A 27885-nucleotide genomic window follows, 5' to 3' on the forward strand; every position below is an offset into this window, starting at 1 on the left:
CATAAACATCACCTTATACCAGAAACCTACTGACCGCTATACTTACCTACATACCTCCAGCTTTCATCCAGACCACACCACACGATCCATTGTCTACAGCCAAGCTCTATGGTACAATTGCATTTGCTCCAACCCCTCAGACAGAGACTAACACCTACAAGATCTCTATCAAGCATTCTTACAACTACAATACCCATCTGCTGAAGGGAAGAAACAGATTGACAGAGCCAGAAGAGTACCCAGAAGTCACCAACTACAGGATAGATCCAACAAAGAAAGTAACAGAACGCAACTAGCTGTCACCTTCAGCCCCGAACTAAAACCTCTCCCGAGTATCATCAAGGATCTACAACCTATCCTGAGGGATGATCCATCACTCTCACAGATCTTGGGAGACAGGCCAGTCCTGGCTTACAGACAGCCCCCCAACCTGAAGCAAATACTCACCAGCAACTACAGACCACAGAACAAAAACACTAACCCAGGAACTTATCCTTGCAACAAAGCCCGTTGTCAACTTTGTCCAAGTATCTATTCAGGGGACACCATCATAGGACCTAATCACATCAGCCACACTATCAGGGGCTCGTTCACCTGCACATCTACCAATGTGATATATGCCATCATATGCCAGAAATGTCCCTCTGCCATGTACATTGGCCAAACTGCACAGTCTCTACGTAAAAGAATAAATGGACACAAACCAGACGTCAAGAATTATAACATTCAAAAACCAGTCAGAGAACACTTCAATCTCCTTGGCCACTCGATTACAGACTTAACAGTCACGAAAAAACTTCAGAAACAGACTCCAACGAGAGACTATTGAATTGGAATTAATTTGCAAAATGGACACCATTAAATTAGGCTTAAATAAAGACTGGGAGTGGATGGGGTCATTACACAAAGTAAAACTATTTCCCCATGTTTATTCCCCCCCACACACACTGTTCCTCATAACTTCTTGTCAACTGCTGCAAATGGACCGTTTTGATTACCACTACAAAAAGTTTTTTCTCTCTCCTGCTGGTAATAGCTCACATTAACTGATCACTCTCATTAGAGTGTGTATGGTAACACCCATTGTTTCATGTTCTCTGTGTATAAATATCTTCCTACTATATTTTCCACTGCATGCATTCAATGAAGTGGGCTGTAGCCCATGAAAGCTTATGCTCAAATAAATTTGTTAGTCTCTAAGGTGCCACAAGTACTCCTGTTTTTTTTGCGAATAAAGACTAACACGGCTGCTACTCTAAAACCTGTATTTATTCCGCTGCTGCAAATATTTTCAATGTGGTGACCTGTTCACAATATCTTTTTCCATTAATATAGTCAAGGACATGTATTTTCAATCATGAAATAGTGATCTTATTTTGAATATTCCTTTTCCTATCCCATCAGGCTGATAAAGGCCAAAGCTCTTATTGGGAGACCATATGCATTGAGAGATGGACTATATTACAGAAATTCATCCTTCCAATTATATATAGGTAGTTGCTAACTCAAAAATGTTTGCACGGAACTTTGCAAATTACTGTATATTACTTTAACATACGGTTCTTAACTTTTTCTCCTAAAGTCATTTGGCACTACTATACAATACATCACTGTGACGCGGCACTGCCACGGTTTGTCCCGCAGTGGGGCTGTGGGATATCCCACTGCCTCGCTGTCAGTAGCCTTAAGCCTGGGCCCTGGTCCGGGAGGGGCAACAACCAACATGACTCACTATGCTTGAGCCCTTAGGCAGGGCTGAGCAGCAAGCACCGTACATCAATAGGCTCAGGCCCTTAGGCAGGGCTGAGCAGTAACAGTTCTAGGCCCGGCCCTTAGGTCAGGGCGGGGCAGCAAATACAGCAAGTCACTAGGTGGCTTTAGGCCTCCTCAGAGCAGGGGTCAAGGGGAAGCCTGCCACCCAAGAGTGGTGGCAGGCTCCCCCTTGCAGCGGTGTGGAGTCGTTGCTGTCAGTGGGGATCCAAGCCTCAACACACTGACATTGGTTCTGGCAGCGTTGCAGCCAGACTGGGGTCGGCTACCCCCGGGCCACTTCCACTCTCCCTCTCATCAAGTACCTGAGTCGTCGTGGTGTCAGCAGAGAGGTCAACCAACATCGGCTCCTCGGGGTAAGCGTTCACGGGTGGGCTCAGTGGGTCCTCCGGGTAGCTGGAGCGGGTCAGTCCCGGCCAGTCCTCTGTGGGGTCGCTGGCACGGGGCAGACTTGGCTCGTCCTCCGGGTAGCTGGAGTGGGGTGGTCCTGGTCAGTCCTCCTTGGGGTAGCTGGCACGGGGCAGGCTCGGCCAGTCCTCTTCAGGGTAGCAAGCGTGGGGCAGGCTCAGCTGGTCCTCCTCAGGGTAGCGAGCGCGGGGCAGGCTCAGCTGGTCCTCCTCAGGGTAGCGAGCGCGGGGCAGGCTCAGCTGGCTGGGCGTGAGCGTCGGCAAGCAGGAGCTGCAGGCCTCTGGCTGCTGCGGGAGCTGGGAGCCTACTGAGTTCTGTGGGTCAGCTTTTGTACTTCTGGGTCTGCGCCATGACCTCTGAGGGGCGGGCGCAGGCTCCGGTGGCCCTGCCCACAACTGGGTTGGGAAAGGTTTGTCCCACAGCGGGGCTGTGGGATATCCCACCGCCTCGTTACAATCATCCAGAAAACAATTTTCAAGAAGCATTCCTGAAAAGTCACTAATTGACTTTAAAAGAGACAATTAATGACATGGTGAATCAGATCATATACATCTTTGCTAGGTGTCAGCCAAAACCTAGCATGGCTTTAACACCACATTGGATTTCTCTGACAAATCCCTGGAAACTGGCTTCTTTCTGAATGTAGTACATGCATCCTCAAAGATCTTCAATGAGCTGAGCAGAAAGATAAACTATTTGTCTGTTTTTAGTTTTATTACTGTTGATAATGGTTTCATTTTATTGGCTGCACTAATAGGATAGGGATTTGTTTACTTAAACTACTACAACAGATAACATCTATTTCTCTATTTTTCTTCCATAAGTGTACTAGAGTTATCGCATAACTAAACCACTATGGGCTCACTTCAACCAGGCACATTTGCAAATAGTGTAAAAGGAAACTAAGATTGTTTGGTAAACCTAATGTGTGGCAACTTACTAGTATACCAAAGACCACTGAAGCAAGAGGAAAAGCAAACTGTACAACACACTGGATGACAATAGTAATGAGTTGTACTTTGCAATACCAAAACTCTCTTTGAATAGTATATAAAAATCCTGTAGCATTTGGAGAAACTCACTAAAGAGGTAAATGAAGAAATATTTATCCGTAATTAAGCAAGCACTCTGTGTTCCAATTCTCAGTAATAGTAAGAAATTTCAGAAATGACAATTTCTACATATGACTTATACAACAAATGTTAATTTTCCTAACATGGACAGACACTCAACTGAATTTTGCAATGATGCTCGGTTAAGCTGGTTGTCTGTCATGATAAAACTATTTGAAAAATCACAACTTAGTCAAGGCCCCCCAAAAAAAGAAGAATTCCAGGAGAGGTATAGACGGTGTGGGCCCCTGTTTCAGCCTCACCCTTACCGAAGATGCTGGATATCTGGTGGTGCTGGGGGCCAGTCTGATCGCCAGTTTGGAGCATGTGCCCTCTCCAAACCCGTTTCCCTTCCCATACTCTAAGCAGGAGGAAGGGAGTGTGAAGAGAGAAGCAACAGGGGGACAAAAGGGAAAAAAAGGGAGAGGAGCACAGTTGCTCCCAGTTAAGATCTCAAACCCAACCTATGGCCCAGAAGATGTCTCTGCTGCTCCTGGCGCTATCAAAGCTACAACTTGGCCAGTAAGGTGAGGATTTCCATGTGTTACCATTAACACTGATAGCTTCTTTCTACACATCAGACAATCCAAGACTAGTTTCTGTTAAAGTACTTAGCTTTTTATTACTTCATAAAAGGTTGCATACTCATCTCAAATGTCCCAGTCATGTTTTCTGTAAGTTTCCCAAACCCTTCCCACAGAAGCTTTGAATTTAATTAAAATTGAAAATCAGTAACTGAACCTGAAAGTCTCCAATATGTCAAGGAAACTAAACCTATAGACAAAAACAGAGTTGATTTAACCTGAATTAAATCAAGTTTAACTATATAGCCCAGGTGAATTGTGAAAACAGAAAATAAGTCAACTGTTATTGTCACATACTGAAACTGGCACTCTTCATTGGTGTATCTGAAGATTATAATTAACATGATTCCATCAGATAGCACCAAATTTTCAGAGTGACTTGTGGGTTTTGCATAATTGTGGTGGGTGTCAATAGCAGATTCAAACTCTGTCTGTTCACAGGAATGGCTTTCTCTCAGGTGTCCCTGTGGAAAAGCATATCCACCAAAAAGTACAAAGATCTCCCCAATGCTCTCCACCTTGTTGCATCACTTCCGTGTGGCCTCATATTTGACAAAAGCCAAGTGAGTTGTTGGTAAGTCTGACTTTTGATACAAGTGAATCAAAATATCTCATATGGTTTAGTATGGCTAAATCCTTCCTCACATGCATAGTATGATCCAGTCACCATATTTAGAGTCAGGAAGGAATTCTTCATCTACAGGATGCTGAATAAGTTTCAATGGCGTTCTTTCACTCTGGATCATCCTTCAAGAATCACCCAATATGTTTGGCAGGGTTGATTTTAAGTGAGTCAGTTCTGATGGCATATTGATTTCACGTTTGCCCCAAACTGACTTTAATTTTAGATGTTTGACAAGACAGTAGATGTAATTCACATCTTGGTTACAGAGTGGTTAGTTATACAGTCCTTTTTGTTATTGAAATTTTCCTGGAGCAGTTCCTTGCAGTGAGAGCGGTTGCCACAAAATGAGATTGCGGATCTTATAATTGGTCACAGCCATAAGGCATACCCATGAGCATACCTCATTTTCTTTAGAGGATTACTGACTCCGAATGGCATTGAGGCTAAATGGATAAAAAGTGGGGGTGCAGGGTCATCTGTCATGATTAGGCACAGAGTCAAAGTCTGCTACATTAAGAATGAAGAGCCTGGGTAACAATTTGTGTTTATGTTACTAAAGTTTGAGCCTGTTGCTTTTAAACTGAAACCTTGTGGTTAGAATTTCAGCTGCTTGTATTCTCAAATGGCAGTAACACTACACAATTATCCATTAATAACAATATCCTTCTTTATATGTATTTTATGGAAACAATTTACCTTTGAATAAATTATGTAAACACAATGGGCCTCATTCCAATGAAGTCAATAGAGCAACAATGTGGCTTGAATTTGGCCTGAGAACTGTAAATTGCCTGATTTTTGAGTTGTGGTTTCACAATTTTGACTTTAAGCCTGACATAGATTTTGCTCCTTACAATTAAAAAGCAATTACCGGTAATTGTTCTGCCTAAGTTCTAATAGCTAAAAAATGTTTTTGATTAATTATCAAAATGGTCATTTACTATTAGCAGAACAGATTACTTGGCAGCCCACAATATATTTAAGTAAACTTAAAATTAAAATTTAAATTCACAAATTAAGTCATATCTACACTTCAGACAAACATAACAGGTTATAAATTAAACCACGGGTATGCTTCATAATTGGAATACCGTGACCTCAGCCTTTTCTGAGGTCAAAAGGCTACACACTAGTGTCTATCTGGCAGGGTTTATACATTAATTTAACTCATGTCTAGATAATCAACCAATATTTTAATCAAAGCTCAGGGGAACTTTTACATTTTGTAAATTAATTTTTGCAAGCAAGTACCTAGAGTGACTTTTAATCTAATCTCTTCAGAGGGGAAAAATTATTTATTCCAATACTTCATTAAACATCTCCTCTGGGTCACTAAAAGAGAGACACTAATAATTTTCTCCTGATGACTGTTGTGGCTAGACTTGGACAGCTCACTGTGTGCAAACCTGAGGACTGTAAATGTTGGGATTTCCAGTGCAGTTTGTAAATAAACAGTAATCAGCAGTCAAAATGTATTCATCTGATTATATTCCCAAAGAACCAGAGTGCCCCTGACAGCTGGATTTCAAAGAAAAAAATACTGTTTCCCCCTGAAGCCTGGTCATGGCACTCAACAGGGCATGGAAGTGAGTAGGCTGAATTTAAGTGTAACTTTATCATAATATGGTACATGAGGATTTAATTTAGGCATCTCAGGTTAGGGTATTAATTTAAGAGGACACACTTAAAAGAGCCACAGAGAAGGCAGATGGAGAAGGCTACACGAAGTTGAGGTAACAGTCAGAAGATCGTGGGGATTATGAAATGATTTCATAGTCTCTCTTTCTCTCCGTACTTTGTCTTGACAGCTGAAGTCAGGCTATTCAAGGTAACTGTCCTCAGAATTTGTAAAGGGGGGTAGGGCGCAGCACATACAGCATCTGCTGTGCCAAGCCATCATCTCTGGAACTGGATTCCTCAGTTGGACGAAAAGAAAAAAATTTACTGACCTATAGGGCATGCTGCATGACTTATTTATTTACACACATCTTTCTGGAGAAGGTAGGTTGAATAAAAAGGGTTTCTCTTCTTTTTCTTGAAGGATTTTGTATGGGGAAAAGTATTGTCATTGTTTTGGTGACATTTTTATATTTTTGTTGTCTTAATGCACCTAAACAATTGTGATAAGTATTACACACTGGAAGAAGTCAGGGAAAGATACTAACTATCCTCTCTCGACTTTTCATAATCTTTTTAATGGATGAATTTAGGACTTTCCTCTCCTCCATCCCCAGTGATAATGTTGCAGGCTCTGTTGGACAATGGTTGTGACATCATTAAAAAGGCCATCCAGCCATTAAGAAAACTGCTTACCTAGCCATATTCTAATTACCTTTCTATAATACCAACTTCCCTTCATCCATACATCTGGATATTGTGATTGAAAGTTGATTGTATGCAACTTATTTTGGTAGGCCAGAGTGGGCCCAGTTCACTGAGTGTCTCATCTATCACTGAAAACAACGGGTATGGAGGCTGCTCAGCACCTCAGAGGAATAAGCCCAATGGGGGGGAAGGTGGAAGGGGGGGGGCCTACCATTAGTTCCTTCAGCATGCGTTGTTCTTTTTCTAAAGGTTAAAGAAGTCAGAAAGGAAGCTATTTCAGTTTGCAGTCTTGTTAAACGTACAGTCAGAAACACCATTCTGTGCTAGAGTTACTGCACCTAAGACACTGCTGTTCAGATAAAAATCAGTACCTAACAGTTGGAGTACAGAAAAATCAGGAACTAGGTTCTTGAGCTATTGTGTGTTACAGGTACCAAGAAGGGATACAGAAGTAGTAAATCAAGTTTCTCTCTATTATTTTGTTGTATTAGCTACATTTAAGAACCTACCACTGTGATAAGGATGGCGGATAAGGCTGACATACTACCAAATCAATCATCATATATGGTGCACAAAGTGTTTTCCCCATGCAGCCTAGCAACCAATTAATAGAACTCTAAATCTGGGCTGTAATAACAAAAACTGATGCCAGGAGTTCTATGAAATTATCACAACATACGCAGATTTTCAAGTAGGGGTTGTTTACACCCTTATTTTCTACAATTTGTTATAAAAAGTCATACGCCTCTTGCACTGCATTCTTTCCTTGAAAGGGCTAAATATAAGTCTGCCATTCTAATCAAAGTTATTTTTGGCTCATCACCTTAAAAATTTGTCTACCTTTATGGCTTTGTACAGGTTCATACAAAAAGTTGACAAAACCCAGAACTTGGCTGAATTGTTTATAGTATTTATCTCAACACCACACTTTATTATCTTCAAAGACTATGTTGCCAAGATTTCAGTGGTTTGAACCAAAGGTTAACCAAATGTTATAGCAACCAAATGACTAAGCAACTATCATTCTGTTTCTGGGCTCTTTGTTGCCATTTTAGAGATGACAGCATGCGAAAGATTAATAAAGTACTTTATATTCTTGTGGCCATTCTACTACATCTTTCATGCAAACTCCCCAAATGAAATAAAACATTCAAAACACAGAGTCAACATTATAAATTTCCTATCCAAAGAAACAACAATCCATGCTGCTATAAGGCTCGATTCTTTTGGCATGCTGGCCAGTCAGTCAATTATCATAGGCCCAACCTCTGCCTTTACATTCATAGCAGAAAAGTATCCCCAAGCAGCTGACCTAGTGTGGTTGTGCTGCACAAGAAAAAGAGGGCAGGATTTGCAGGCAAATATGCAAAGGGTTCAGAGCGTGGGGCCTGAGGTGAAACAAAGGTAGGTGTTTCTTGTCTTCCCTTTCAGGATATGTCTACATAAGAGATGGGAAGTTGCAAAGATCAAACCAATGCCCTAAAATTAGCAATCTAACCGTGGCTACATGGGCAGTGGCATGCGCTAGCCACCTGAGCACAATCCTGCCCTGGTTACATACTGGACAGCTAGTCCAAGCTGCTGCAGCAACACTGCTCTCTTCAGGCACTAGGTTGAGCTGAGATGCATTTGTATGGCTATCCAAGCTGGGAATTACACTTCCCTGCTGCTGGTACCCAGACCCTGAAAGGTGGGAATCTAGGGTAAAGGCTGCATAAGCAGTCACAATGGTTCATTCACGAGATACATTATAGTGTACTAATACTGCAGCATACTATAATATACAGTGAATTCAGTAGAATCACATACACAGTATCAACTGGTTTGCCTTGTTTTTTTTATATTCTATATATATGATGACAAGAGTTTTTGTAAAAATAGACATTATTAGTTTCACATACCTTTGCACTATTCTTAGAATAGTTTTTTGGTCCCCAAAGCCACAAAGATCTTATATTTTGCTTTTCCTTTTTATCAGCCATCTCAGTTCTTTAATGGATAAGATAGAGAGTAACTGCAGAGCAACATGACATGGCTTCTGAACCCAAGTTATTTTATTTACAGTCGTGACTATTCTAATGCATGTCTGCTTTTCATCAAAATGGCCAAAAACCTATAGTACACAGAGTTAAAGGGAATATTTGGCAACCACCACAATGAATGATAAAAACACATACAGAGCAGTTACAGTCTACTCTGTCAATGATCCAAGAAGCCCTATACTTTCAATAAGAGATGTTTGTACGTACTGTGACAAAGTTCCTCCTCTACCTTGGTGGATCCTGCGCTTATTGGCAGAGTTTGCTCACCTCAGTGATCTTCCCCACAGTCTGGGTCAACTTCTACTGTGTCCGATCAGGAGTTGGGAGGTTTGGGGGGAACCCCCTGCCCTCTACTCCGGGTTCCAGCCCAGGGCCCTGTGGACTGCAGCTGTCTATATTGCCTCCTGTAACAGCTGCATGACAGCTACAGCTCCCTGAGCTATTTCCCCATGGCCTCCTCCAAACACCTTCTTTATCTTCACCACAGGACCTTCCTCCTGGTGTCTGATAACGCTTGTAGTCCTCAACCCTCCAGTAGCACACCCTTTTACTCTCAGTTCCTTCCGCCTCTTGCTCCCAGCTCCTCTCACACACTTCCTCTCCCCTCTCTGACTGGATTGAGCTCCTTTTTAAACCCAAGTGCCCTGATTAGCCTGCCTTGATTGGCTGCAGATGTTCCAATTAAGGCAGATAGGCTGATTAGTTCTAGCAGGTTTCTGATTACTCTAGTGCAGCCCCTGCTCTGGTCACTCAGGGAACAGAAAACTACTCATCCAGTGACCAGTATATTTGCCCTCTACCAGACTCCTGTACCCCACTGGCCTGGGTCTGTCACAGTACACACACAAAACACTATGCTAACAGTAATATTAAGGGGTGGATTGAGGCCAAAAAAAAAGGAAGGAAATTCAAAGTTAAGACTGTTCTTGTGCACAGATGTTAAAGTTTTAGTGAGTCTAGTATGTTTGTGCTAATCATATTATTTCCTGCTACCAGGCAATTTAATATACCACATGAATTAGACATACTTTTTAGAAATAATTTCATTAGTTTGGTCCTATTAAGATACATACCAACCCACTGAACTCAAAGTATGACCATCCATCACGTACAATTCTGCATATTTGTATCCTGTAATGTATTTTCTTTTGAAAGTACTTGTATACTTTATCTGTGGATATATTCACTCTAAGCTACTAATACAGCTTTAAGTACTCCCACTGTGTGAAGACATTTTTGTTAAATTCTCCTATGCTTTCCCTCTTAGTTTCTGTTCATTTATGGCTGATTACTGAAATAATTCAGATTATTATATAAAGAATATAGGTGCCACAAACTATTCAAGATAAGCAATGGTCCACTGTGACCTCTGATTATTACAAATTGCCTCTTTTGGAGTTCCACAACTATTATCCCTATAGCTCACCCTGTTGTACTCTTTACATATATTCCATTCATCTCCCCCACACCTTTTCACTATTTGCACCCTGTGAAAGAACATTCCTGCGTCCACACCTTATACACTGTTATAATAATCCTTGTACAAAGTACACCTTTGTGAGATGTCATTTAAAAACTCAGTTTGCTGATCAATAATATCATGAAAAAATGCACATAGCAGCATTATAATTGAAATTATAAACATAAGCTGAGATCGTGTCTAGAAGTATGTTTTCCAGAGAAGTCTGGGGACTGGCCAAACTGGTTCCTCAGATACAAAGAACAAACTGACGCTTCAGCTCGGTGTAAACAAGGCTGATGGACCATTACCTGCTAAATGGCCATTCTTTGGTAGGAAAGGGAGCAGAAGCAAAAAATCTACAGCTTAGCAAAGAAACAGCAGGGAGTTCCCTTCCACACAGACTGCTTGTCGCCTTGCTTCCAGCTGGAAATGTTTCTCAAAGGGGGCACAAAACTACAAAAAAAATGGGAGGGGGGTAGACAAACTAAGGCACCCTCCTGTCTCTCTGCCCTATACATTCATCACACCAGAAGGGACAAAGGAAGCACCCATTGAACTGGGGACCGGATCCCGACTTAAGAAGTTTGGTCAATGAGACTGCTGAAAGCATGGGGTGAGAAAACTTTGCTTTGAATTTAATGTAGTTTGTTAAGCTAGGCACCAGTTGCATTTTATCTTTATTTTTCTTGTAACCATTTCTGACTTTTATGCCTCATTATGTGTACTCACTTAAAATCTCTCTCTTCATTGTTAATAAACTTATTTTACTGTATTATCTAATCCAGTGTGTTTGAACTGAAGTGCCTGGGAAATTCAATTTGGGGTGGCAAGTAAGTGCATATTATGTCTATTAAAGTAACAACACACTTTATATAATTTGTATTGTCCAGGAAAGGGCTGGACAGTACAGGACATGCATTTCTGGGGGGAACTCTAGGACTGTGGGTATGTGGGGGTCACCTTGCAATATAACTAAGGCTGGTAAGATCCAAGATGTGGCTGGCTGCAGCACACATACAGCCATAGCTGGGAGCGACTTGCATGCTTGAGGCTGTTTGTTAGCAGTCCAGACTGAAGGCTAAAGCAGTGAAGTATTGCAAAAGGTACCCCAGGTTAGCAAGCAAGGTGACACATCAACTCATTACCCTGGATATGTCATGCATCTCATAGCAGATATCTCACCAGCCCTTTGCACATATTTATTATGAGCTCTTTTGATCTATGGTCCATTTTTGTACTCATACGTCCTCAGTATCCTGTAATTTAACACTTATTTTTCACTTTTTGATACAAAGGAAACCGGGTGGCTTTTTTTGTTTTGTTTTTATTTTTCCCTGGCAGTGTGGACTCATGAGCAGCTGAAGATATGTATTCAACAGCATCTCTTTCAGCAACAGAGATAGGAAAAGCAAAAAAGTAGCAACAGTAGTGTCTTTTAAGAGGGACTTTGCTAAGGTATTTTTTCCTGGAAGACATCAAGCAAGCAGAATTCAGGTTCAACATGAATTCAGAGAAAGAATATGTGGTCATTCAAATGTCTCAACTGTTTCTTGTACAATAGATACTATAGCTGGATCAATGAGAAAGCAATATACTTTAGCAGAAGATTCAGGCCTCAATCCTGCAATTACATTGATTTCAGTGAGGCATCATGATTTAACATGTTTATTCAATATACTATAGATTAAACACCTGGCTCAGAATCTTTGAAATTTTCAATCTGGAGTTTCAGACCTTGAAATTAGGGCTGTCAAGTAACTAAAAAAATTAACTGCAATTAAACGTGCTGTTAAACAATAATAGAATACCATTTATTTAAATATTTTTGGATGTTTTCTACATTTTTTAATATATTGATTTTAATTACTACACAATACAAAGTGTACAGTGCTAACTTTATATTTTTTATTACAAATATTTGCACTGTAAAAAAAAATTCACCTAATTCAAGTACCATAGTGCAATCTGTTTATCATGAAAGTTGAACTTACAAATGTCGAATTATGTACAAAAACACCCTGCATTAAAAAATAAAACATAAAGCTTTAGAGCCTACAAGTCCACTCAGTCCTACTTCAGCCAATTGCTCAGACAAATAAGTTTGGTTACAATTTGCAGGAGATGATGCTGCCTGCTTCTTGCTTACGATGTTACCTGAAAGTGAGAACAGGCGTTCGCATGGCACTATTGTAGCTGGTATCACGAGATATTTACGGGCCACATGTACTAATGCAGGGCTTGGCAACCGTTCAGAAGTGATGTGCCTAGTCTTCATTTACTCACTCCAGTTTAAGGTTTCGCGTGCCAGTAATACATTTTAATGTTTTTAGAAGGTCTCTTTCTATAGGTCTATAATATATAATGAAACTATTTTTGTATGTAAAGTAAATAAGGTTTTTAAAATTTTTAAGAAACTTCATTTAAAATTAAATTAAAATGCAGAGCCCCTGGACCGGTGGCCAGGACCCGGGCAGTGTGAATGCCACTGAATATCAGCTCACAGTAATGACAAATATATGTTTTTATTGCTTTTAGGGTAATATAAAGCTGCCTAGGTAGGGCAGCTGGAGTTTTCTTTAGTAAAGGAAAATCTTTGGGTGGGGTAAAGCTGGCATGGCAAGCTCTATGTCACTTGCTACAGGCCCCCTTCAGTTAGGAGGTAGCAGAATGGTCCCTAGTGAAATACTTCTGCTGGTGTCATTACAGCAGCTGTTTAGTCTGATTTTAGTTACACTGGGGCCAAAGCAGACCTACACTAGGCTTAGGACTGAGGAAGAGGAAAGGCAGTTTACACCTAGTTTTCACTCCATCAGGTCTTGCCCTGTGCTAGCTTGACTGGACTCAAGGATCCATTTATCAATGGCCCTAGTTGTCTTAGGCCCTGTCTACACAGGCAAGTTTCTGCGCAGTAGAGCAGCTTCCTGTGCTGTAACCCCTGAGGTGTACACACTGCCAAGCCACTTAATGGCTTGGCAGTGCACAGAAATTGTGCAGTTGTAGCGCTTTAAAAAGGACCACCCTGACAAGAGGTGTTCAGCTTTCTGCACTGGGGCTACAGCGCTGCAGTGCCAGTGTATATACCGTGGTCGATTATAGCACTGCAACTGGCCTCTGGGAGGCGTCCCACAATGCCTGTTCTTGCCTCTCTGGTCATCAGTTTGAACTCTACTGCCCTGATATCAGGTGATCAGCGGCCATCCTACCCCGAACATTCCTTTGGGATTTTGAAAGTCCCCTTCCAGTTTGCTTGGTGATTCTTGCAGTGGTCTCAGCACATCCTTCCAGGTGCCCATGCCTGCTCCATGCACCAGGCAATCCCCCACCTGGAGCAAGCTGAGCTGCTGGACCTCATCAGCATTTGGGGAGAGGAGGCTGTCCAGTCCCAGCTGCACTCCAGCCATAGGAATTATGATATCTATGGACAGATTTCACGATGCGTGACAGAAAGGGGCCATGACCAGGAAACACTGTAGTGCAGAGTCAAAGTGAAGGAGCTGCAGAACGCCTACCACAAGGTGCAGGAGGCAAACTGCCACTCTGGTGCTGTGCCCACAAGCTGGCGCTTCTACAAAGAGCTGGACACGATACTCATTGGTGACCCCACCTCCACTGCGAAGACCTCTGTGGATACTTTGGTGACTCGTGTGCCAGTTGAGAGTGGACCGAACCAGGAGGAGGAAATCTTGGACGAGGATGTGGAAGAGGAGAGCTACCCAGGCAGAGGATGACTTGGAGGTCAGATATGCATGCAGCCAGGAGCTCTTTTCTACCATGGAGGAGGTTAGCCACTCACCAGTGTCGGATGTTGGCGAAACGCAAACAGGAGAGGAGGCTCCTGGTAAGTGGATTTGATTTTGGGAATCACTGAAGCGAGTTGTTGGGGGCAGGAGGATTGTAGAAAGCAGGCTTGTCTCCCACCACATGCCTAGTGTGAGCAGCAGAACAGGCTCCCTCACTTCAAGGGAATTTCCTGCAGAGATCTCCAGGAAACTTTCGTGGAGATACTGGGCAATCCACTGTGGCAAGTTCTTTGGAAGAGTTGTTTTGTCCCATTAAGGAGGACTTTCTGCGTGATGTTATGATGTACTTCACCACCAAGAAACAGGAATTGAAGGAGTGGTGGGATAGCGAGAAGAGGGACTGAAAGGAGAATGTGGCATGCCAGAATGAAGCCACAGAATGGCTCTTAAAGGTTATGGAGTGCCAAGCAGACATGCTCCAGGTGATACTAGCTCTTCAAACCGAGCAGCTCCACGCCCACCCTCCCCTGCAGCCGCTGTCGCAAAACTCTTTCCCATGCTCCCCCCAGATACCACCAACCCATTCTTATCAACCTCCTGGCTCCAGTCTATACCCGCGGCATTCCACTCCTCCCCCCTTACAGTCCAGCACTGCGGACTCCCACTACCCACTGCACTCAACACCCATCCCTCTGCAGTTTGGCCTGCTGAAGTACAGTACCAGCTGTACTGTACTCCTAAGGATATGAAGGTTGGATACAATCCCTGAACATACACAAGTCCTTGGCCGTCCTGGGACCCCTTCTTCTCCTGAGACCTTCCCTTCCCTCATCCTCCTCACTGCTGATGCTTTTTTTTGTTTGACTCTCTCCTCCAGTTGTTGTTTTTTAATAAAAGAATTGTGTCGGTTTGAAAGCGATCTTTATTCTATTAACTGAAAGCAAAAAGAGCCCTGCAAAGCAACATACAATTATGTTAAACCCACATATTGCATTGTCTACACCAATTACCTCCTAGTATTACAAGCACTGCACTCCAGAGCATACCAACAAATATTAGTGGCTTTCAGCTTCAAAATGCTGTCTCAAGGCATCCCTGATCCTTATGGCAACACATTGCGCCCCTCAGCCCTAATCCCTGGCTGTTCAAACTCAGCCTCCAAGCACTGAGCCTCTGTGGTCCATCCCTGAGTGAAGCTTTCACCCTTCCCTTCACAGATATTATGGAGTGTACAGCACGTGGCTATAAGCATAGGAATACTGTCATCGGCCACGCCCTGCTTCCCACAGAGGCAGCGCAGTGGGCTTTTAAATGGCTAAAAGCACACTCAACAGTCATTCTGCACTTGCTCAGCCTGCTGTTGAACCACTCCTTGCTGCTATCAAGTTGCCCCGTGTGTGTCTTCATAAGCCATGGCATTAAGGGGTAGGCGGAAGTCTCTCAGGATCACAATGGGCATTTCAACTTTCCCTACAGTGATGATCTGGTCTGGAAAGAAAGTACCTGTGTGCAGCTTCCTTAACAGGCCAGCGTTCCGAAAGATGCATGTGTCATGCACTTTTCTGGACCAGCCTGCGTTAATGTCTGTGAAAAACCCATGGTGATCCACAAGTGCCTGGAGAACCACTGAGAAATAACCCTTAGTGTACTTGGCAGTTAGGTGGTCTGGTGCCAGAATTGGAATATGTATGCCATCTATCGCCCCTCTGCAGTTAGGAAAGCCCACTTGTGCAAAGCCATTTACAATGTCAAGCACGGTGCCCAGAGTCATGGTCTTTCGGAGCAGGATGAGATTAATGGCCCAGCACACTTCCATCAACACGAGTCCAACAGTAGACTTTTCCACTCCAAACTGGTTAGCGACCTATTGGTAGTAGTCTGGAGTAGCCAGCTTCCAAAGTGCAATCGCCACATACTTCTCCAATGGCAGGCCAGCTCTCATTTGTGTGTCCTTGGGTAAGCTCATTATACAGTCCCATGAATGTGGCTTTCCTCATCCGAAAGTTCTGCAGCCACTGCTCATCATCCAAGGCCTGCATCACGATGTGATCCCACCACTCAGTGCTTGTTTCCCAAGCCCAAAAGTAGAATTCCACTGTGGTCAGCACCTCCATGAATGCCACAAGCAATATCGTGTTGCAGCTACTATGTGTGGTGAGATCGATGTCACACTCCTCTTGCCTTTGTAGTTTAAGGAATAACTCCACTGCCACTCGTGACGTGCTGGTCAGAGCGAGCAGCATACTCGGGATCTATTCCTGCAGCCTGAAGAGGCAGGGCGTGCACTACACAAACCATTGAAAGATGATGTCAAATGTGGATGGAAGCACAGGGATTGCTGGGATGCAAAGCAATGCATTACAGGGCATTGGTACAGGACTCTGGAGGACCCGTGACCCCCTCTGCCTTCCCACAACTCTTAGTGGCAGAAGAGAAAAAGGTGCTCTGTGGGATAGCTGCCCAGAGTGCACTGCTCTGAATACTGTTGCAAGTGTGAACACATTATTGTAAACACAGGCAGCTGACAGTGTGAACACACAACACTGTTTCCCTTCATCTCTCTCTGAGTGGCGCTGAAACTCCTGGCGCAGTAACTCTGCCAGTGCAGACATGCCCTTAGTAACAATACTGTAAAGCAAACCCAACATACTACCAATTTACTATCAGAACAGATGAACAGTTAATCAGAAATAGCTAAGAAAGAAATAAAAAGACATGGAATGAAGGGACCCACTTATGTTACAACATACACAGATGTGAACTTACCAATCCAATTTGTAAAGAAAACAAATTGCAAAGAAATTATGAAAGAATTCAACAAAGTTTAATTGGCTAGAGAGTAAAATAAATAACAAAGAAAAATGCATAAACTAACCATAACTTTCAAAACCTAAAATTTAACGAACAGAAGATGTGGAGTGCCTTGTTCTGATATAAACTCCATAAGACAGCCAAGAACTAGTAACGGGAATTAAATCAATTTGTGCTGTAAAATATAACAAAAGGCCCACTCCTGCCATCTTTTGAATGCAAAACTTCCACTGACTTCAGTGAAAATATGTGAAATGGCTGCGAGCCTTTTACAGCTTTACAGTGCTTCACAAACATTAACAAAGTAAACCTCACAACTCACCCAGTACTAAGTAAGTATAGTTTCCCCATATTACAGTTGGTGAAAACACTCAAAGGGATAAGTGACCATTCCTCAGGGATTCAGAGAGAGTAAACTGAAAAGCCAGGTTTAAAATTGAGACGTTCCTGCCTCTCAAACCTCTGCCTAGTCCATTAGCCCATACTGCTTTGTTAAGAGTGCCTTATTCATGAAGTTTATTTTTAAAATATTTTTTAGACAGTCTCTTATTGTAAGTGTATATATAGAGATAAAAAAAATCATACTTCTGTGATTTGCCTATCTAACATACTTATCTCTCTCTTCTACCATAATATCTGAGCACCTCAAAATTTTTAATGTATTTATCCTCACAACACCCGAGTGGCAGGGAAATACTATTATACCCGTTTTACAGATGGGGAACTGAGGCACAAAGGACCAGAATTATCAAGGTATGTAGGTGTTGTTCTGCTCAATATTACAGAGCCTAGATGATTTAGAAGCCTAAAGGTACCTCTATACGACCCTGCAGTTTGGACTACGCAAGTGTGACTTGCAGCATGTACTAGAGCTGCACTGTAACTCCCATATGGATGTTGCGGGCGTGAACTAAAAGGTAAGTGGTTCACATTAACATACTGCTCTACACTAAGTTAATGTGAACCATGTACCTTTTTGTGCCTGCACCATCTGCATGGCGGAGTTACAATGCACATGGCAATTCTCACCCCTGTACTCTGAACTGTGTGGCCATGCGGACAAACCCTATGTCCCATTTTCAAAAGTGAAAACTCAATGGGTCTTAAGCTCCGAAGTCAACTGGGCATTGCAATGGTGAGCAGAGCAATGCCTAAGTACCTTTAAAAATCTAGGCCAAAGAAACTGAATGACTTGACTAGAGTTTGTGGAAGAGCAGAAAATTAAAGCTGGGTCTCCCACATCCCATGCTAATGTCCTAATCACTGGATGATCTGCCCTCCGACTCATATCGCATCATGATCATATCTAATAGCATAAGAAATGCTAGGAAAAATAGTTCAAGCTACTGAACACGACTACATTGCTCTCCTTGAGTGAGAGATTTTCATACTCTCTACAACAGTGGTTCTCGAACTTCTGTATTGGTGACCCCTTTCACATACCAAGCCTCTGAGTGTGACCCCCCCTAATAAATTAAAAATACTTTTTAATATATTTAACACAATTATAAATGCTGGAAGCAAAGCGGGGGTTGGGGTGGAGGCTGACAGCTTGCGACCCCTCAGGTAATAACCTGGCGACCCCCTGAGGGGTCCTCTGCTCTATAATCTATTATTTTCCACAATGAAAGTCCATGATACAGAAACTAATATTTTGCCTTCTCCTCTTCCCCACTCATTTCTTCTTTCACTTATTTTCTCAAGCGGTAGTACTGGAATAGTCAGTGGGCCCAGTAAACTTCCATAATCTTTCTTCAATATCTCTTCTACCTCTTAAAAATATCTTTAAATACTTCCTACAATTGCAGCTGTCCAGCAGTACTTCCAAGAATCCTTGCTTACAGAACTGCTAATCAAGCTGAGCAACAGAGAGGTGAGCCAATGAAAAAGGTTGGAAGGACAAGCATTTCAAAGACATAACAACTTCCCAAAATAAACACATCTGGCATACACTGCTTCCAACCTAAAATATGAAGAGTGCAGTTTCACTTATGTTTACTATGCCCAATATTCTGAATCATATGGGCATAGTAGTTCTCACTCTTTTGGAAATAATAAAATCTTTCTAGTTATTAGACAGTATTCGCTGGATGCTTAGATTGTAAGAGTGGTTTGACAATTTTTAAGCTTTATGGTTGCAGAAGACAAATTGATGGCACCAAAGAAAAATATTTGCATGAAGAAAATTGATTTAATTTTTATGTGCCTATTCTGGACAAAAATAAATGGTATTAATTATTATACAATCAACCCATTTCTACCTAACTCATTTGGTTGAATATTTAGCAAGGATGCTAAAATAATCTAACGCCGACCAAAAGCATCCTAATACAGAACAATCTTTCCTTATATGTGTTTTCCACATATAATTTTCCAGCCCCTGAAGGCTATGAACTTCATATTGGTTCCCATTTAAACTACCTGTCTTTTCCTTGTAAAAACTATTAATAAATCCTAAAAATGAAAACTAAGGACTTAATTCTTCAAATACTTATACCAGGCATAGTGCTTCCCACTGTGAGTAGACCCAAATAACTCAACAGGATTACTCAAAGTTTTAATTATATAGTTTTCAGCTCCTCCAACCTCAAAAAGAGCTAGACATAGTGCCTATACTATATATCTGAAGCAGAAAAAAAAAAAGCATCTCCTGCAAAACAGGATAAAGCATCATTTTAGGATTGTGTATTTATTTTAAGTCAATATTTTATGCACTCAGGTTTGTTTGAAATATATTCCCCACAATCAAAACTGCTAATTATTCTAATTTATGATTAATCAAGGTATTGTACAGGTATATAACTTGGAGTACACATGCTTTTCAGATCCAATTATCTTTACAACTACTGTCAATCTTCACTTTCAAGGCAGAGAAAAATATTTCTTATGGAAAACTAAAGGGCTAGTTAAAGAAAAAACAGAAGAGAAAATAAAGAATGCTACCTATGGAATTTTACATGACTGTAAATGCTAGCCAAGCAACCATAGCAGCAGAAAATAAACATAATTGAAACAGTTTGTAGATGACGCTTGTACATGTTGTAGATTACAACAGTCCATATGGAGATATCATTTAAACTAATATACAAAATGTAATAAACACTGCAGAATACTATAAACAAAGTTATCTAATTAACCTAAGTAAAACGGATCATAATACCTATGATAGCAAAGCATCGAAGTATTAACCATTATTGTAATACTTTTGCTACTGATATACTTGACACTACTTTAAAATCTCTGAGGAGAAACACTCTTACTCAGGGAATGGAAAGAATGTTCTTAAGGAGTGTGGAGGAAAAGTATTCTTAAAGTCCATTCCCAAAAGACCACATGATGATGCTGGTAGATAGAGACAAGTATTTTGAGGATTTAGCTCTGATATGCCCCTCATTAAAAGATATCTGTCCTCCTGTCAATGTGTCCCACAATATCCAGGCCCTTTTGGATTGCCCACTATGAGTGGTGATTATATCTTTCATTTCTCTTTTAGCAGATTATGCCATTACTTCTCAGATGCAGATACAGACACAGAAGCACATACTTTTGGCACTTCAAGACTGACCTACTGCACATTGCTCTATCATGACCTGACCCTGACGGTAACCTAAAAACTACAACTGGATTCATCATGCAATTTCCTGCCTGTTAAGTAAGGCAGACAAGCATGACCAGTCCTCTATTCCATACATTGTCTGTCTATCCAATAAGGGGCCATTTCAAAATCCTTGACTCCTTTACTTCAAGCTCTAAATAGGCTAAGGAAAACCCTTCAGAGAGAGAGAGAGGGAGAGAGTTTTTTGCTTCACACTCTGCCGCTGACAATGTTCTGATTGAGAGGCTGAGACAGACAGAGCCCAAAGATCCAGATAAGCACAAGTTTTGCCACTTTGAGAGAATGTTGTAAAATTTCTCTTTTTAGCAAAACTGAGTTGCAAAATGGCTTCAAGCTAGATACTCTAGTAAATAAACCTCTAGCTTTGATTCTTTAAAAACATAACTGGCTTTAATCTATGGCAGGGATTCTCAAACTTCATTGCACAGTGACCCACTTCTGACAACAAAAATTACTACATCACCCAGGAGGGGGGACTGAAGCCTGAGCCCGTCTGATTCCCACCACCCCAGGCGGGGAGCCAAAGTCAAAGCCTGAGCCCCACTGCCCTGGACAGGGTAGGGGTCAAAGCCTAAGCCCAAGGGCTTCAGCCCCAGCCAGGGGGCCTGTACCCTGAGTCCAATCCCTCAGGCTTTGGCTTCAGCTGCAAGCCCCAGTCTGAGAATTGCTGATCTATGGAGAAGGGCATAGGGACTTTGTTCCTTTTCCTTGAGGGAACTGATGTATTCTGCAAATATTATTGTGATGGACACTTTAAAAATATGCCAAGTAATACTGATGATAAAACATATAGGATTATTAACAGGATTACTATACATCTGTTAGCCACAGCAACTCTAATGACCTATATAGTTGTTTTGGGAGTGCAAGATATGCAGTATGTGACCTAAATTCTTATGCAGTTAGAAATAAAAGGGAAGGAGTTATTTAGTAAAAGTGTGTTTTTCTGATGCACTTAAATTATCTAGTGGGAAAGAATTTGGGAAGTGCTGGTGAGATTGAATATCACTTGTTGGAAACTAATGAAGACTCCTTCTGATTTCATTATACGTGTGGCATTTTTCACAGTTGAAGATCTTCTCATTTAACCTCATTAATGGCATTTCTTATTCAAAGAAGATCACTGGATACCTCTGTTAGAAACAAAATATAACCACTAAGAAGGAATTCTCAGGATCACTCCAATGATGCTGTGATGCACTGTAGCTCAACATAGCACCTTGTAATCCCCATATTCATCATTCATATGTGGTTGAGATACTTCAGACAAAGCACGCTTGTAACATAACATATGAAAGACCACGATCTGCTGAAACTCATTGCTCTGTTAAAATATGTATATCATTATTGAGTATGGAGTTATGAGATTTTGCTATATGGTTGTTGTTGAAATGTTGAGAGCTTGGGAAACACTCACTGGTAGCTCTCCAGTGACAATAAAGGTGGTGTGGGTGTGTTAAGTGACCATGAGCCATTGATCATCAGGGGAATTGTAAACAAGAGATTTAAAATTCAGTAAGAGACAGTTGAGCACCACACAACGGGGATAGCTAGATACTGTGACTCAGAATGGCTCAGCAGGACATACCTGGGCCATTACCTTTCCTGGGACATGAACTGAGAGTACAAAATAAGGAACAGTGGCACCATGAGTCCACCTCTCTCCTCTTTCACCCATGCTGAAGGCAACAAGAATGCTGGAAAGACAAAGAGTTTGAACTGAGATGACTGGTCCCAGGCTGAAAAGGAAATTCAGTCTGTGTATTAAGAACTGTAACCTGCCTGCAATATCCAGTGGTGTGATAAAAGCTGTTTGATTCAAATCTTGCTTAGTTTGAACGTTTAGGATTTAAAATGCATGTTTACTTTTTATTTTCTTAGGTAACTATCTCTGATCTTTATGCCTACCACTAATAAACACTTAAAATCTATCTTTCTGTAGTTAATAAACTTGTTTTAATGTTTTATCCTTACCAGTGAGTTTGTCTAAATAGCTTGAGGAATCTGCTCTGATTACAAAGATTAGTAATCATGTTGACTATCCTTTGACGAAGTGACGCCATTTGGAACTACCATATATACTTGTTCATAAGCTGTATATCTTTGGTAGAACAGTGATGCATCAAAAAGAGCAGGGGTCGGCTTATAAATGGGTCTACACCAAAATTTGATGATTTTAAACTCTATGGAATCATTGAATTGAATATCTAATACATTGTCGTTTTGTTTTACCTGGAGTGTCTGCAGGCATTGAGCCCCTCAGCAAACTGTGGCTGTGGTTCGCCATTTCGAGCCAATGTGAGCTGCGGGAAGTGACGCGCCACTTCCCGCAACTCGCATTGGGTGGGAACGGTGAACTGCAGCCAGAGGGCACTGAGGGGCTCCATGCCTGCAGATGCTCCAAGTAAACAAAACGTCCTAATCCATCAGCGGCTTACCCTGACGGGCCGGGAGCCAAAGTTCTCCAACCCCTGAAATATAAGGTTGGCTTATGAAAGGGTCATACAGTTTTTGCTATTTTCACCTATCCATTTTGGAGGGTCTCTTATAAACAAATAAGCTAATGAACAGTAATTAATGAGCTTGCATTGTTCAAGAGATGATTCTGAGTGCTGGTGTTTCCCTGTGTATGATTCACGAGTGGCTTAGAGAACATTCATGTAACTAAGCTGGGTATGTCCCTGAATGATGCTGACTGAGTGACCACAGCACCTTGAGAGGTTTGCTTCTTGTTACTAGCAAAGCATCATGGAGGAGTGTTAAGAGGCACAGCGATCCCACAGTTCAATGTTGTACCACAGGAATCCCATCATAGATGCATCTATAAATGCTTTGGTGAGAAATCACTTTATACATCTTGATTTTATAGGTCCTTTGTATAAAGGAGTGTAACATGTCCTCTTAAAAAGTTATCCTTTCCACTCATTAGCTGATAAAGGAAATCAGCTAAATGCCACTATATATATTAAGAAAAAAAAGTTCCAAAACCCAAGGTGTGTGGACAAAGAGGGAGACACTTAAATTATGAATTACCATTATTTATTATTTGTGTTAGCATAGCACTTTCGAGTCCTAGTCATGGACCAGATGCCACTTTGCTAAGTGTTGTACAAACACAGAGCAAAAAGATTGTCCCTGCCCCAAGATGTCTTCAGCTTGAAAAAATAATAGTGACTGTTTTCCACATGTGGAGCAACAAATGTTATCGATTATATCTCTAATTAACTGTATAAATGTCTGGGAAAGAATCAGAAAATCTTGCAAATTGGCCAAGCTTGCTACTAAGAAATGGATGGCTCCACTTTATGTTTTAAAAAAGTATGGAGATAATCAGAGATCTTCTTATTCAATATATCTTCTCCCTCTGCATATTCTAAGTTAGGTGCGCTCTACCTCTTGTTTTGAGAATTTGAGGAGAGGGCATTTACAACAACACTGTTCCTCTAGTCACTTCTGATTATTAAGCCCTGCTCCAAGGACTCAAAAAGGCCATGCGTCTTAATCCTCCCCTTGCTGACCGAATATCATAGCTCCAAACTAAGACGGCCTGTAAATACTGTCAAACTTTTGTCACCATGTTATTCTTAGATAAGAAAAGTTCATGAAATCTTTACAGTATTTTAGCAATTAGTTCAGAAGACTTCAAAAAAAATTTACATTGAAAGGCTGCACCTGAATGCCTAGTATTTAACATCTACAGACTACATAGGATGAGCACAAAAGTAATGATACTTTAAAAAAAAAAAAAAAGGGTATTGGGTGACTCCAATCAGAAAAGGTTTAAGAATGCTATTAAAATGTGCAAGGTAGCTTCAAATGCTATTGCTCAAGAAGGCCAGACAAATTAAAATAAGTCCTAGCAGAAAACAGTGTGTGCGTAAAATAATTTCACTATTTACATAGTATGCCTTTAAAAAAAAAAGCTAATTTAATCAGTGCCACTTGGAGTACTAACAATTTGTTTTGGTCAGTTCTGGATAGTTTTACTAGTTTTGTTTTTATTTCTGTAACAGCACATAAATAACTGGGCCAGGAATATTTCTGAAGGGCCAAACTCATGTCCCCAGCACAAAAGCTGGGTAAATGAATGTTACGAGGGGGATATACAGGGAAATGTGGGAAGAAAAGGAATCCTTCATAACTCAGAAATAGGGCATAAATCAGTTTTGTAGCCAGTTTGTGTCTGCTTCTGAAGCCTCTGAGTCACAGCACACTATGTTCCTCCTACAGAGACCACTGCCCCAGATCATTTGCATGGTTTGTCAGTGCACTGGCTATACCTTTTCCCTTTCCTCAGCCAGGAACTTGAGGTACGGATTCTCCTAGGCAATATTCTACATCCTGTCTCCTTCGTGAAGCAGAACTGTGGTGGATTTGCTCTTGAGAACATATTTGCATGAGACTAAGACAGAGGTGGGCAAACTACAGCCCAGGGACTGCATCCAGCCCTCTAGATTTTTAATGTGGCCCTTGAGCTCCCGCCAGGGAGTAATGGCATGTCCTCCCTCCGGCTACTATGGGTAGGGGCAGCCAGCCAGAGAGCTCTGAATGCTGCCCTTGTCCCAAGCGCCACTCCCACAGTGGAAATGCGGCCAATAGGAGCTGCAGGGGCAGCACCTGCAGACAGGGCAGCACACAAAGCTGCCTGGCCACGCCTCTGCGTAAAAGCTGGAGTGGGGACGTGCCACTGCTTCTGGCAGCTGCTTGAGGTAAGCGCCACTTGGAGCCTGTACACTAGAACCCCTCCCACACCCCAAGCCCCTGCCCCAGCCCTGATCCCCCTCCCGCCCTCTGAATCCCTCGGTCCCAGCCTAGGGCACCCACCTGCACCCCAAATCCCTCATCCCCAGCCCCATCCTAGAGCCCACATCCCCAGCTGGAGCCCTCACCTCCTCCCACACCCCAACCCCCTATTTCATGAGCATTTATGTCCCACTATACAATTTCCATACCCAGATGTGGCCCTTGGGCCGAAAAGTTTGCCCACCCCCGGGCTAGGATGTCTACCAATGTGATATATGCCATCATATGCCAGAAATGTCCCTCTGCCATGTACATTGACCAAACTGAACAGTCTCTACGTAAAAGAATAAATGGACACAAATCAGACGTCAAGAATTATAACATTCAAAAACCAGTCAGAGAACACTTCAATCTCCTTGGCCACTCGATTACAGACCTAAAAGTTGCAAAAAAACTCCAAAAACAAACTCCAATGAGAGACTGCTGAATTGGAATTAATTTGCAAAATGGACACCCTTAAATTAGGCTTCAATAAAGACTGGGAGTGGATGGGTCATTACACAAAGTAAAACTATTTCCCCGTGTTTATTCCCCCCCCACACACACTGTTCCTCATAACTTCTTGTCAACTGCTGCAAATGGACCGTTTTGATTACCACTACAAAAAGTTTTTTCTCTCTCCTGCTGGTAATAGCTCACCTTAACTGATCACTCTCGTTAAGAGTGTATATGCTAACACCCATTGTTTCATGCTCTTTGTGTATATTATATCTCTCTCTCTCTCTCTCTTCCTATTGTATTTTCCACTGCATGCATCCGATGAAGTGGGCTGTAGCCCACGAAAGCTTATGCTCAAAGAAATTTGTTAGTCTCTAAGGTGCCACGAGTACTACTGTTCTTTTTGCGGATACAGACTAACACGGCTGCTACGCTGACACCTAAAAACTCCTTATTTATATAAACAATGGGTGTTCTTACCGCTCTTGTGGCAGTTTTAATAAAGTCAGCATTACAGAAAAACAATGCGACAAAGTAGTTATTTACACTAAAACATGAATAAGCACAGTCTTACACATATACCTGTCATTTGAACAGACATCACCTCATAACTGCTTAAACAACCTCAATCTCTTCAAACTTGGAAAAAGTAATATTTCTCAAACACAGCTATTTTCATGTAATTACTTCCATATTCCAAGCAAATGGAACTATTTAGAAAGGTTTATGAGCTGATCTTGCTTTTGAGTGACAGACAAATGCACCGGAGAAGGGCTATGTGTTTTGCCAACCACTTTTCATTGCGTCGGCATAAAAACTGCTTGATAAAGGAAATAAGCAATCTCATTGTGGTAATTATACTCTATCTTATGCATACTGGAAAAAAATCTTGCCATCTTATGTATAGGAAACAGAACTTCTCAAGGTTAGGAAAAGCAATAATAATTATTTAATTATTTATTGATAAAATCACTGTTATCTATATTTGGTTCAATTTGACCAACACTGCTTTTCTAAAATAACATTACTGATATTTGGACACATGGCCATGGAACTTTCACTGCTTTAAAAATGTTCAGATTGTTAACTGAGATCCTGAAAAGCATATAGGTCTAAGAAGAAATATAAATATTAATAAATCCCATGTTGACCATAAATAACAAATTCAAGGCTAGGCTTTCACCTTTGGGCCTATTTGGAACATTCAATATCAGCATGAGTCTAAGACGTGGTGAGTTTTTACTATGAAAGATACAATGCATCATATAGCCATGCACAGTTCATATTCAAATAATCAACGGACACATCTATGGCTATTTAAATTTATTACAAATTGAAGGTAAAAGCCATACTATATTTAGTGTAACAAATTATATACAACATTACAGAATGGTATCAAATTATGGGGCTGTATTCTTCATTATCTAAACGATTATGGGGCTGTATTCTAAATTATGAGGTTGTATTCTTCGTTTTCTTCTAATCTGCATGACAATACAGATGCTATAATGATCTTTCTGAATTTCTTCTCATTACACCATAATGTACACTATACACCACAAAAAGTTAATATTAAAACACGGAGAAACATCTTTAAAATAACTAGCCAGATGTATTAAAATGAGTAAATTTGCTTGCCCCTTTGTTTTAAGAATGGAAATCCGTAAAGAGCTGATATTCAAAGATCTTTCTTTTATATTTTGCAACGTAATTCTTAGAACTTTAATGGTTTAAAGGAAAAAAGGTTAGAGATACAAATTACCCACAGCAAACATTATCACACTCTAAAAATGTAAAATATTTTAAACATATTCATGTTAGGCTGAAACCCTGCAGACTTTTAGATCAGACCTCCAATTTCTGACAAGTACTTGCCAGTATATAGGCAGACCAAATAGTTCAAATGAAGGCCAAAATGATCTACATGGTTTATTTTATTTTAGTTTGGCTGGAATAGGCTGTTCAGACTTTGGCTACAGAAAGTAATTTTTTGCTATGTAACATACAATATCATTAATTAGATAAAATAAACTATTACTGTTAAAATTGTCTTTGGCACGTGAGACAAGTAAATCCATTTCTGTATTGATGGTCTATAGTGAAAGGGGACTCTCTAACTGATATTGTACCAATCAATTGGCACCACTTA

General features: G+C 41.2%; 2 protein-coding genes across 7 annotated transcripts in view; one reads left to right on the forward strand and one right to left on the reverse strand.

Moving 5' to 3' along the window:
* LOC127052012 (uncharacterized) overlaps positions 1 to 27885 on the forward strand; it is a 584770-nt gene that overhangs the window by 210840 nt on the left and 346045 nt on the right. The window lies entirely within an intron of this gene.
* Positions 1 to 27885, reverse strand: part of SBF2 (SET binding factor 2) — a 588450-nt gene that overhangs the window by 164386 nt on the left and 396179 nt on the right. The gene's annotated exons all lie outside the window — the stretch shown is intronic.

The sequence above is a fragment of the Gopherus flavomarginatus genome, chromosome 5 (assembly GCF_025201925.1).
Source record: "Gopherus flavomarginatus isolate rGopFla2 chromosome 5, rGopFla2.mat.asm, whole genome shotgun sequence".
NCBI classification, from domain to species: Eukaryota; Metazoa; Chordata; order Testudines; family Testudinidae; genus Gopherus; species Gopherus flavomarginatus.